The 11,976-nt window shown below is 41.0% G+C and overlaps 1 pseudogene; it reads right to left on the bottom strand.

The window, feature by feature from the left end:
* Positions 1-720: 720 nt before the first annotated feature.
* On the bottom strand, positions 721-6,297 carry LOC145395791 (uncharacterized; annotated as a pseudogene).
* Between the last annotated feature and the right edge of the window lie 5,679 nt (positions 6,298-11,976).

Here is an 11,976-nt window from a genome sequence, read left to right as displayed (position 1 = left end):
ATAAACTGATAATGCAGAAAGTAATCAATGCATACAAAACGTGAATCACATAATTGCTATTACTCAGAAAATACCCATATCAAAAACAGAATATTGCACAGGATACTGCAAAAACAATATAATGCAAAGGATAAGTGCTGGTAAAACCAGCAACGCAGGATACTATATATATGTTACTCTCATCTTAAATGTCACGACCAACTGCCTAGCCCCGGGCTCCTACGCTCCTCATGGGGCACTGTAGGATTGGATGATGGATGGATATACATAACTTGCAATTTGCATCCTTCATGTATGAAATGAATACCAGAAGCCAGGTAATGAATACCAGAAGCCAGGTAATGAATACCAGAAGCCAGGGAAAACATTTGGTGGTCTTCAGTGAGGGACTGAGTGTAAAATGAAGTGGTGAACACAAGTACTTATTAGCGTTGTATCATGGGTCTACTGTACAACGATTTCTAACTAGAAACAACTATGCAGATTATGACTGAGTATTACAGTTCATAATGTTCACTTCTCCCACTTTCACCATTAACGCCCTTGATTTGGGAGTGTGGCTATTCTCATCCTTTATTCCTAGGAAACAAGCAGTAACAAAAGGCAGGAAGTTTTTACACTGTTTAGGATAAGCAATGTTGTACACAAACATACCTGCAGTCAATAAAGCCAATGCATCATTAATGCTGCCACATGCAGCTATTACTACACCATCAAGCACTACTGAAAATTATTACTCATGACTACATGCCCTGCATACTGGATACCCACACTTATGTTACCTTCATCAAGCTGATGTTCCTCAACCTGCAAAAATGAGACATATGTTTATGCCAACTATAATTAAATGTACCATATTAATTATATTGAGCCAGGTTCTCATAATCTATTACAATTTATGAATTCCAACACTGACAGTCTACATACAATACTCTTCCAATTATCCACGTCTTCTTTATCCGCTTTCACTGTTATTCACAAGGTGCATTTATTTGTTAGAGAAACAAATAACAGTGTGTATCAAAAGTGACAGACCTTCTTGAAAACTCCATCGAACCTCTCACCAACTAGGTATGGCAGTCTCAGCAATACAGCACAGATGCGAGGATCTGCAAGAAAACATGTATTAAGCCCGAGAATATTTTAAACTGTACAGTTTTCTACTGTCCAGTTTTACACATGGAGAGTGGAGCGAAGGAGGGAGGGTGAGACAATAAACCAGAAGGCACTGTCTGACAATGTTTGTGTAGAATCTGTAGATGAATGACTAAGAAAATCTGTGCTAGATGCAAGGGCAGACGGGGGATTTGGAATGGGTTTGTCAGATCATGACGTTGTAGTAGCTCGCGTTAGGCTGCATTAGAAGTGGGTGAAGAGATGTAGAATAGAGCAGGAAGGAGGAGGAGAGGTGAAGAGGGTACAGATGGAGGAATATAGGGAAGAATTCAAGAGCAGCTGAAAAGCAACTAGGTAGGTTTGACTTGGAGCAAATGGAGGAAGTGGAAGAAGTAAGCAGAGTGTTTAAAGAAGAGGTGTGTGCGACATGTGTGGAGGTTTGTGGAGTAAGGAGAAGGGAGAGAGTTGTGAAGTTAAGTGCATGTGAAGTTACGTGCAGTTACAGAGTGATGAATGAGGAAGTACAATAACGCTGTGGTGTGGATGTGGATGTGCTGGAGAATGTGCAACCACCACTGAGGTGGTTCCGTCATTTAGAACGCATGTCAAGTGAGAGGATGACTAAGAGAGAGTATGCGAGTGAGGTGCGGGGGCTAAGAGGATGGGGTTGACTAAGAGTAAAGTGGATGGATGGAGTCATGAGGTATTCAGGGACAGTGGTGGTGGCTGGGAGGATGGTTGCCAGTTGGCAGGGGACAGACTGGGTTGGAGGCGGTTCGTTCGTGGCCACCCGTTTGGTGATCAAGGTGTTGGGCAGTAGATAGATAAACAGACAGCTTTTTACTTTAATGAAATACACATGTTGGCAAAACCATTCAATCTGTTTACGTACCAGTAGTTTTAGTAACAGCATACTGTACATATACAGAAATATAAATACAAAGTGCTCCACCACAAAATGCTGTTATGGTCTCATGTTCTAATGGTGATAAGGTCCAGAGGCAGTCACCTTCCCCTTGGGGACAAGCCACTCCCGCAGTAGACCATATATGGCTGCTGCTGATGATGTTGATACCAAAACCAAAACTGAAATTTATCTTAATATTAATAATAAAAAACAGATACTATATTACGACTTACATGAATAAAGTTCTGTATCTGAGGGGGTGTCCAGAATATTTCTTACTTCCACAGGCAGCTTTTTCCTAGTTTGCAGAAGCTCAAGGATGGGCTGTTTGTATCTATTCCCTGAGCAACTGATATTCTTGGATCGGAAGTGTCAGCTTTTGGGTGCAGACGTTGCAGTTCCTTAACCAGCTGTAATGAAACGATTAATAAACTAAAAGCAAACTGGATGAAATTTGTTCACCGGGATGAAACTGAGAAAATGAAATAGAGTAAACCTTTGATAAAACAAACCTCAATATATTGTCAGTAATCTGCCAATCATAAAGAGAAATTATCACGTTCTGGCATTTGGAATTAAATGAATCTTAATTCTGGCTATCACTTTTTTTAAAGGAGGGATCTGTCAAAATAAATAAGCCAGTCCTATTACAAGTTATTCCAAGTGTTATGGTTATGGTAAAACAAGAACCAACACAAATGTGTCTCATAAATCTTCCTCCCTTACTGATTGGACACAAGGTACCTGCACATAATGATAAGTGGGAGGTTCTTCTAAAATTTCTTGATAGAGTACAGTACATTTCCCTCCATTCATTATACACAAGTGAAGATAATATGGGAATGCACTGATGACTTTCCCGCGAGTTTTGCAACAGAGTTCCCAACACAAACCATGAAACCCAAAGCCCTTTACATGACTCACTATGTTGATCAAATGTTACAGTTTGGGCCACAAATTAACTGTTGGACCCTAAGATTTGCAGGAAAACATTCTTCAAAAATATTAGCAGAGTGACTAGGAACATGATTAATATATGTAAAACACTAGCCTACAGACACCAAATGAATCAAGTGATGCATTCTGAGTCAGCCAATATTCTTGATGTTAACGAGACTGACAATAATTCCTTCATTCTCCAAATCTTTTAAATCAAACAGGAGAGGTTTAAGAGTATGTTTTAGCTTAAACTTTTTTAGTATGTATGACTTGAAAAGGACAAGACATATATATTGATTTTAACTGTGATCTGTTTTCAGGGGGTAATGTACATTAGGTAAGGTCATATAAAACAAATCTTACCAAATCACTGCCCTGTAGCCATCGGTACTTTTGTAAGACCCCATCAACCCCGGCCTTCTCAATGATGATCATCTGACGTCGGTCACTTAACGTAATCCTCATCAAACGCTCAACCTATAAGTACAATAAACATAATATGCTAAACACTAAGCAATAAATATGTATATTAGATCCTGTAGAAAAATATAATGGACTAAATTATTTTGCATACTGTACCCGAGTAACACATACAAAGTCCTAAATCATTCCATGGGGAATCATAGAAATACTTTAACAGACTTCTCCCTGCTCTTAATTCAGTAGCATAATATGCACCATGTGGGTAAGGCATTGCTGTGTATAAATCAGTATGTAAGTGTGTGTGTGTGTGTGTGTGTGTGTGTGTGTGTGTGTGTGTGTAATTGTTTAAAGCAATTGTCCTAGTTACCATGACTTATAGACACTGGACACATACACAGATATGGCAAGCTATATTTGACAGGAATTCTTACCTTCTCGTCTCTTTTACTCCATTCATTAGATAACCATTCAGTATGACGCTGAATGGACATATCATCCTCTGATTCTGGTCTCTTTGGCAAATAGTGAACGATGCCATAAGTTGCAGGAGCATCTGATGTGGGTGTAGGTCCAGGAGCTATTTTCTTCTTTTTTTCTGGCCAAAACTTCAGTAAGTGATGAGTCTTGTCGTTTCCTACTATTCTGGAACTTCCTCTGAATTCGTACCTTCCACTGCAAAAGAACTTCGTGTTCCATTAGGTCGATGTTTGTAAGCATGACTGGAAAGGCAGCATGTGCAGCACTTGCCATGCTCTTGTACTGGGAACAAGTTGGATACCTGAAAGGAAAATATATATATATATATAAGCTTCACATCATCATGAAGAAATGTATGCAAAACAACCATAGGAGAAATGAAAGTATGGACAGTAAGTACTCTCGTATATTACATCTGTCTGAAGATGTAATATACGACAGAACCTACTGGCCATACTTTCATTTCTCCTGTGGTTATTTTGCATATATATATATATATATATATATATATATATTCTGCAGTCTTATAACTTTTGAAAATTTTGACTAGGATTTTCTCTTGATATTATGACAACCAGGATTCAGAGAATCAGTTATGGGACTGGCAGAAATCCAACCTACCCTTGCTAGACAATTACTTTCACAAAAATGCTAAAACTTGGCGTCTCTCTCTCTCTCTCTCTATTCATTTTAACCGCTAAAAGACTGATGTCATCATATGAAGCTCGGGAAGATCAGGGACAAATAAATGGATGTCATCATTGGAAGCCCTGCTAATTTCAAATTAACGCATGTGAATAAAGCCGCACCACCCTCTTAGTCTCTGTTCGAGAGTGGGTTTTCTTAGGCTGGGGTTAGGCAGGCCAAGTGCTCTTGAGTCTGGCAAGTGACGATCCCCTTTCGAGGTGGGGGAGCTTTAGGTTACAAGCTAGGCCTCAGGCAGGGAGACCATAGGCGCACTATTAGGGGCCAAGATAGCCGACTGAGCCACACAGATTTGGCATATTCATCTCTGGCAAACTTTTCCATATTTACACCAGGGATACTCCTCTATCAACCTTTGGCTGCAATATTAGTTATCCGGATGACATCACTAAAATGTCCCGAAACATTCCAAATTCCCGCACCCGCTAAGAGTACACTGCCTCATTTCATTGCCAAGATATTAAGAGAAGAATTTCCAGTATTTTTTTTTAAACTGATTCAACTCGGGTCTTACAAGGCTGTACTACAAGGCTTAAAAAACCGGCAACTTGATAAATTTAAGTGTGGTACTTACAATGCATTGCTATGCTCTGTGATGACATGATCATAGATGGCTGAGACAAGCTCCTTGATGTCATGCTGATTTAGAGGTGTCTTCTTTTCGGCTTTTGCTCGAAGAACTGACAACATAACTCTTGTGGGGATGCTGTAGTTTTCAGGGAAGGACGGCTTGTTGCGCTGACTTACCACAGTATTTATATTATTTCTGTAAAAGCAAGGTTTAGCTTTGCCAGTCAGCCAATAAATATGATTACTGAATACGGTATAGTACTGTAACTCTTACATTTTATTAATTCTGCTGCTGAATGCTGATACTGCACTATGAAATTATCAATTTGTAGTCAGTGATTCTTCCCAACAATCCTATGAGAGGTTGACAAGTCATAGGATCGTTGGGAAGAATCATGAATGGTAGATGTGTGAGCAAGGTGGTGAAAAGGGGAATGAGGAACAGTATAGTCCTGCCGACACCGACATATGCATCGGAGACATGGACATGGAATAGGGCACAATAGTCTACAATAGGTGAGGTGAAATTGAGCTACATGAGAGGAGCGTGCGGCCTGACCAAGTGGGATGGGGAAAGCAATGAGTGTGTATGCGAAATGTGGTCTGGGTGTGGAGCAACTGGTGCTGAGTGTGGGGTGATTAAGAGGGTGAAGCATAATACACTGAGGTGGTTTGGACACATGGAGAGAATGCAAGAGGGGGAGTTTACAAAGAGAGTGTGTGGGAGCGAAACTGAGGAGTCTGGCGTGTGAGAAAGACCACCAGTTAGATGGGTGACCAGAGTGGAAAAATACATGAGGAAGAGAAATGTGAATTTAAGGGGAGGGCTGAACCGAGCAAGGAGGCAATGTTGGAACAGGGAGAACTAGAGACTTCTGCCCTGACCACTACCTTGGGGGGAGTTACAGGAGGGAGTGAGGCATATATAGATAGATAGGTGGATAGAAAGATAATCAAAGTTTAAACTAAAATGAGTCCAGACCTATTCAGCCATCATATCTTGTCTTTCATTATTTCCAAAGGTCCAATATACTGTACATAAAAGGTGAAAAGCAGGTTTTCACTTTTCTATACACATACCTTATTGGTGTTTCTGCTTGTGGTGGTACTTCAGCAAATTCATCAGCCTTCTGGACAGTTGAGTGGTCAACTGGTGACATTACTGACAAATTTTCTTCCACAATTTTGATTTTATGAACGGTACCAATATTTTCTTTAAATGCTTTAACAGACTCTTCATCTAAATCAACCCATTCTACAAACCCCCCCCTCTTCAAACTGTAATACCTGGAATTTTATCCCACCGGTTGAGACCAGTGTAATACCAGGAGATTTATAATCTTACCGGTTGTTGGTACTGGTCAACTAACCCATTGATAATATAGGTGGTGCTCGACTTTGTCTCCCCTCCTTAGTTAATAGAAAAGAGAAAAAAATTCACTTCAATAAAACAAAAGGGGGGAGGGGGTGGTATTTTGACTTGGTATGGTAGATGATAATTGTTTAAGAAAATTTTGGTAGCGTTTGTAGTTTTTGGCCGAGCCTAGATTTAGTCAGTACCACACGTGGTCGTCGTTCCCTCAGCGAAGGAATCTTGAACTGGAAGGGGAGTGAATTAGGCATGAGGACATAATTCCCTTGATTAGGTACACCAAGAAAGAAAATGACATACTTTAATAAATTTTATGCTGGTTTTCAAAAGACATTTTTAATTACATGACCCTTTGTCATATGAAAGAAGATTGTACATTAAAACCATGGTTTGGGTGATCATTCCTCAAACATTGTCACCAGGAGAAAACAATTTGGTACATACAAGCGATTTCTGAGGTCATTTTACCTTACTTTCTTTTTCAATTATACTTGGGCTCGACAATAGCCTCAAGACAGGGACCTTTTTACGAGCTTGAGTTGTCTTTTCGGGCTGGCATAGCCTCGAACCAATGAAAATAATTACTCGTGTTCTATTTCGTCCGTATAGCACACTCTCATCATGTAATTCTCTATAATCCACAAACACTTTCAATTCATAATTATTAATAGTTCATAAACGTCATTACTACATAATCACCAAAACTGCATAATCACTCGGGCTTGTTTAGCCTCGAGGAACAATTCAAAAAAATTGCATAATCACCAAGAATACATAATCACTCGGGCTTGTTTAGCCTCGAGGTACAATTCAAAACTTACATTATTGCTCACAACCACTAAGTTCCCTTCTACGCTCCTAATTTTCTAATATTTATTTAAGAGAAAGAAAACGGTTAATGGATTTGAATTACTCCTTTCCGTTACCAGATCACATCACTTTTAAATTTCTAATCCTTATCTACAAAAAAAAGTTCACTTGCTAGATCAATGATATCATTTCAGTTACATTTGGTATATAAAATAATTCATGAGTAGTGTAATGTGTGTATGTAAGAGTCTATGGACAATATCACGGGAAGGCCTCGTGCTCACTCTGACGTCGCCGGTGTCTGGGGACTGAACCAACGTCCATTATACACGATGTCTGGGCCTCAAGTCTACGTTAAGCTTTCAACAATATTACTTCATATGGTCCATGGCAAGTAAGGATTAAACAAAGAAAAAGGGGGGGGAAAGGAGAAATGTGGGCAGCTCACCTGAACCAACGTCCATTATACACAACGTCTGGGCAGCAAGTGCGGCTTCCCGGGTACGCCGGAGACGCAACTGCTAGGTCAAATGAGGTGGTGTTTTTGAAATATGGTGGGTTTCAATTTTCTTCACAATTTATTTAGCAGTGTACACATGACGCCAGGACTTTTGATTGAATTGGGGAAAATTTGGGATTCAATCGTTACTTAATTTTGATACTGAATTTACCACTATCCCACCTTGAATTTTGGGGCAGCTTATGCCATCTAGTGACGGATAAGGTAAGCGGGACTATTAAATCCTCACAAATGACATTATTTAGGCCTTTTTGACTGTTAATCTTACATATTTGGGTTCTAGCAGCTTCATTAGTAAACATTTCACAACTAGGATACGGAAAGAATTGTATACTCATCATTACTCTGTTCAAGGTTTAAACTCGGCGCCCAACAACGATGCACAAAGAAAGGGAAAAGCTGCTCGCATCTGTTAGTCATTCCTCGACCAGACGGAGGAATTCCCATAGCTCAACATCCACAATTACATCACCCAATGCATAGATACAGAGATGCATACATATAAAAATAAAGTTAACCCTACATTAATCATTAACATATGAATTACTACTTAGGATAGGAATTTATAGACTAGTATTCAGGTTACACCCTATCTAACTTAAAAATTACAGTACCTCTAAACACATACATGAATATTAAATTTGTGGCACTACACGGCTCCCACGTTCGGAAAATTTTTTTTACCCAAGTCAGTCTTCTATGTTGTGTGCATGGATGGAATGTTGTTACTCTGATAACTGCTATGAACACTTTGAATAGGAATACTTTTCCCCACAATCGTTGGCACCTGTCGGTCCACATTAAACACCTGATGCGTACCTCGGAAGGTCGCTTACTCACTTCATTAGGAGGTGTGATCACTTCTTACACGGGATGTTATGAGGGAATTTATGCCCCAGTCAGCCTCAGGTTTTGGAGGATAGCTGGTTGCTCACCTGAGCTCGACATGGTCTCTCGAGAGTGAGATCACCACAGGAGGCGCTTCCTTCTACTCTTCCATTCGCAATCACATTCACTCTGTCCTTTTGTTTCCAGCTTTCCGCCCGCAAGAGGTGAGCGCTCATTCTGTCCTGAAGACTCCACTACCTCACAAACCGAGCTAACTGTAAGGTGAGGGGATTAATTACTCCCCTCAAAGTAAGGAACTTCCCGGTTCCAACAGGAACTCTTCTCTCTTTTCCTTTTTACACCCTCTCCTCGTGGATGAGTCCACCCAGAACATAACTTTAAGCAGTTATGTTTCACAACATTTGTCTCATGCACTTATCTACTTTTCTAACTAACACTCCTCTATGAGCCTCTGAGGGGCATTCCTCACTCGTGGTGGTAATCGCTCATCTTCGGGCTCCGGGGCGAGCTCCTGTTGCAACGGTTCTAAGAGCCATTCCTCGGTACCATAATATGGATTTACCTTTTCAGCAGCCCTTTGTATTTTTTTTCCACTAAATACAATTTCAATGATGTAAACACTTCCATCTAGCAGCGCTTCAATCACTTTATACGGGCTGTCCCATTTGGCATTCAGTTTCCTACAGGTACCCAGCTGTATGGTCCCTTTTTTCGCCCACACCAAGCTATTGACCCCAACCTTCTGCACTCTCCTCCGCCTGTTGGCCACCTCCCGGTATCGCCTAGTCATTTTTTGGTTGGTACCTTTGATGAGCGTGTGTGCTATCGCCAGGTCGTCCTCCTCTGCATCCACGGAAGGTAATAAGGTACCAATGAGGCGAGGGGGATGGCATGAGAAGAAGGCATAATAGGGCTGTTGTCCCGTGCTCGAGTGTACCACTTGATTTATGATGGTTTGGCACGATTGGAGCAGCTGAGGCCAACGCAAGGGGTGTCCGTTGCAGAGAGATGCTAGGATACTTTTCATAGTCCTATGCATCCTTTCAGTGGTGGAATTTCCCTGGGGATGATAAGGGGTGACGTAGAACAAGTCCACCTGGTTCCTCCGGCAGAATTTCTTGAACTCTCCACTCGTGAACTCTCCACCGTTGTCCAGCACGATTCCTCGTGGCGTCCCAAAGTCGGTGAAGTATTGCCCAAGACAGTTTATGATGTGTTGTGTATGTTTATCTCTGAGTGGGTAATATTTCACAAACCTACTGTAATGATCTATCACAGTAAGGACATATCAGTAGCCCTGAGCTCCAGCAACCATATCAGTCAAGTCGATCCCGATACATTCCAATGATTTACTTACAGGCGGGAAACCTTTCCAAGGTTCCTGCAGCCCAGTTTCACCTTTGAATCTTTGACAAGTGGGACACTGTTTCACATACTCGCATACATCTACCTTTAGATTTGGCCAATAGAATAGTTCTTCGGCTTTCTTAATGGATTTTTTGTGGCCTAGATGCCCTGATATTTCATGAGCGTGTTTTATTGCTTCTTTAGTGATTGACTTAGGAATCACCAAACAATACTGGATGCTACCATCATTTATTTCACAAGCAAAATATAATAGTTCGTCAATCAATGCGAACTGGCTCAACATAGCTTTCGGTAGTCTTTTAGCAGGGAGCTTCTCACTACTAAGTACTTAGCTAACTCATCCCACATGGGTTCTTCTCGCTGCTTATCTCTCATTTCGTTTCGACTAAATCCAAGCCAGTTGGTTTCTGACTGGTGGAATATCACTCTGACAGGTCTAGAAAGTTGATCGGTGACTACATTATATTTACCCTTGACGTATTGCACGTTGTAACCATACTCACACATCTCGAGAATCCATCGGTTCATTCGTGGGGATTTGGTTTTTCACTTAAATGTGCTGGTAAGCGGTTGATGGTCTGTCAAGATAGTAAAGTGGGAACCCCACAAATAATGGTGGAAGTTGCAGCATGTGAGAACGACTGCCAGTGCTTCTTTATCAGTTGCGGAATATTTTCTCTCGCAAGGATTGAGCTTTTTGGAAAAGTAACCAATAGGCAAGTTGGAGTTGTCTGGTTGTATCTGGCTCAATACGCCACCAAAATGGGTGTTGCTCGCATCGGTGGTTACAATGAATGGTCGAGTCACGTTTGCTCTTACCAATACTGGCGCATTCACTAAGCTCGACTTCAATTGATCAAATGCGGATTGACACTCATCTGACCATTCGAACACTACTCCAGATCTTGTTAAGTTAGTAAGGGGAGCTGCTATTTTTGCGAACGAGGGTACGTGTTTTCGGTAGAACCCGCACATCCCAAGGAATCTCCGGACTTCTTTTACCTTCGTGGGTCTTTTAATTTTGTTGATAGCCTCTATTTTTTTGGTCCGGCGTACTCCCGGCCGCTGAGATTTTATGGCCAAGAAAGGTTACTTCTTTTAACCTGAAAGTACATTTGCTTAAATTTAGCTTGGCCCCATTCTGTGTGAGTAAAGTGAATAATTGCTGTAAGCGACTCAACAACATGGGTAAGTCATCAGACCAAATTATCAAATCGTCCAAATAATTTTTTACCCAGCCTTGCTTCAACAATGGAGTAAGAATGTCCTGCATTCGTCAGGAAAATATAGCTGGTGAACATTTTAGTCTGAATGGTAAGCGCCTAAATCTGTAAAGTGTGACCCCATCACTGAATGTGGTTAAATCACGACTTTTCTCTTCCAGCATGATTTGAAAATATGCCTCACGCATATCAAGAGTCACATAGTAATTATGACCTGCGGCCTGCTCGACTAATTCTTCCAGTCTGGGCAGAGGATAGATATCCGTGGCTAGATGTTAATTCACGTGGCGATAATCTAAACACATGCGCTTGCTGCCACCCGGCTTGTTAACTAATACAATAGGAGATAACCAGGCAGCTGTTGATCTTTCAATAATTTCTCTCTCTTCCATGTCTTGCAACATTTCAGTGATCACCTGTTTAGCTTGTTCAGGTTATCGATAAATCGGTCCACGGCTGGGCTGTGGATCTGCTACTTTAATGTGAACGGGGGGACCGCTGATGGTTCCTAGTTCTCCTTTTTCCAAAATGAAGAGGGGATCGTGTTGCAGAATTACGTTAGCTAATTCTTCTTGTTAAGCTGAAGCTAAATGAGGCCATGTCTGTTCGTCAATTAGCTTTCGGAGTCGTTGAACACGAGTTCCACTTTTCATCAGCTCGATCACTGGTAGGAATCAGGTCATTATGAATTTTGGTA

The sequence above is a fragment of the Coenobita brevimanus genome, chromosome 33 (assembly GCF_032717465.1).
Source record: "Coenobita brevimanus isolate Jiangsu-jjx chromosome 33, ASM3271746v2, whole genome shotgun sequence".
Lineage (NCBI taxonomy): Eukaryota > Metazoa > Arthropoda > Malacostraca > Decapoda > Coenobitidae > Coenobita > Coenobita brevimanus.
This window is presented reverse-complemented; position numbering and strand designations above follow the sequence as displayed.